This window comes from Gossypium hirsutum, chromosome A07, assembly GCF_007990345.1.
Source record: "Gossypium hirsutum isolate 1008001.06 chromosome A07, Gossypium_hirsutum_v2.1, whole genome shotgun sequence".
Taxonomy (NCBI): Eukaryota; Viridiplantae; Streptophyta; class Magnoliopsida; order Malvales; family Malvaceae; genus Gossypium; species Gossypium hirsutum.
Window position 1 is genome coordinate 31,665,445 of NC_053430.1, and position 2,198 is coordinate 31,667,642.

Sequence of the window (2,198 nt, forward strand, 5' to 3'; positions counted from 1 at the left end):
AAGATGACGAAAGCATTGTAGAGGGAAAATCTTGGACGGCAAACAGAACAGAAGCTTACGCGAGTGTTTGTTGGATTGATTGAGGGAAGAAAGACAAAGCTTTATGGTGTCTTGTAGATATATAGTCTATAAGAAAGTTGGAAGATGCAACCAAGTAGTGCATATCAGGGTAATAGTGGGCGCAGCTGGATGTCTCCTCAGCTGGCTGGACAAATTAGACTTCAGTTATACGTTTTTAAGTGGTGGATAAAATTAATTTATTCACAATTTAACTCCACACAAAATATTTTATCTATATAATCAAAAAAATTTAAAAATATTAATTTTATTAAATAATAAATAATATTTTTAAATGATAAATAATAAATATGTTAAAATTTAACCTTGTGTGATTTTTAATAGTTAAGAACTAAATTAGTCTATTTAATTAATAAAAAATTAATTTAATAAAATTAATTGATTTTTACCTAAGTTGGTGCTCCCAAGCAAAGTACCAAACTTATAAATTATTTTTACATGTAATACAGTAACGGGACTTTCATTGTTCATGTTCCAAGCTCCAATTAAATGTCCCTGTTCTTTTGTACAATTAAAATTTAATTTTTCGTCTAACTAAATTCGAGGTTTACGTTGAAGATCGATTTTTTTGATAGTGTGCAAGCAGAGCTACGAAGCGTTTATGAGAGTTTGCGGGTAGCAAAATCAGTAGATATCCAAAGGTTTTATAGTCGAGATTGATGCGATGTTAGTGATCCAATTTTTAACCAGAACACTTGATGAGTATCATCCATTTGGCACCTTCATTGATCCATCCAAAAGTTTAGGACGTAAATATTTATCATCTTCTTTGTGGGGGCAATAGGTATGCTAATCATTTGACAAATTTGGCACAAAGGTCGGATATGGACTTGATTTGGCTTGTTATTTATCTGAAAACTCTTTTACCCATTCTGCAAGTTGATGCTTGTGAGAAAGAAATAGTTAGAGTTTAATATTTTATTCCATCCTTATGTAAAAAAAAAAAATCATGATTGGTTAAATATATTTTTTTATTTATAGAATATTTATAGAAGCCATCACTTCTTTAAAAATATTTCAAATAATTAAATTTATTATTCGTGTCATTATAATATTCACTTACCGCTTTCATTTTATTCAATTTTAAGAGAAAAAATTATATAAAACTGTGATTCCATATTATCTCTCCTTAAAAAAATTCAAATTTAACTAAAAATGTAAAAAATCATGAAGAAAAAACTAATTTACTATTCTCCTATCAGAAAATGATAAAAATTACGTGGAATCACAATTTAATACAATTCCTTTAAATACTTAATAATTTTACCGCTAATTAACATCCCTTGTTCTCTCTAATTTTCATCACTCGCACCGAATATAACAAAAAAAAAAAGTAAGAGCGACATTGATATTAAATTAACAACAATACCGTAATATATTCGATAAAAAATTGTCTAAGTTATGTGAAAAGATAATCACAAACATGCATATGCATGCACCACGGATGCACCACTGCCCTTTTTTGCTACTTTCTTATATACCTAATTTGTCTGCATCACCAAACCTAAACTAAGATGTCAAAGCTTTCATTGTCTAATTAATATTTTACTTCACTTAGGAATGTAGAGGTATGTTAACAATATACCTCTTTCGGTATGCCGTGGAATATTTTGGCTTCTCGATTACTTGAAAGCTTTTCATTCTCATCATGACAAATCGGGCATATAATATTTCCAACGAATATCAATTCTCGTATTTTTTTATTTATAATGCACATGTCAAGATCAGATCATGTCCCATGCCATGGTTGATTGGTTTTTGTCTCAACAGCTTTTTCATTTTTTCCCCCCACGAAAGCAAACTAATTGAAGTGTTTATGCCCAATCAAATGATGTCATATTTGATTATTTAGCACTTGTTTGTCCAAGTCCGGAATCCACCTATTCCAATCAAAACCTATAATTAAGATAAGAATGAAAGATATAAAATTAATAATCCTACACTGATCTCCACCTCACACTCAAAGCTTTACATCCAGCACCACAAACCTAAATTAAAATATACTTTAGATCACTATACTTTACTTACATTTAAAATTTAGTTCCTTATATTTATTTCAAAGATTTTATTCCTTTTATTTTTCAAATTTAAAAATATAAATTTAATTATTAACATCATTA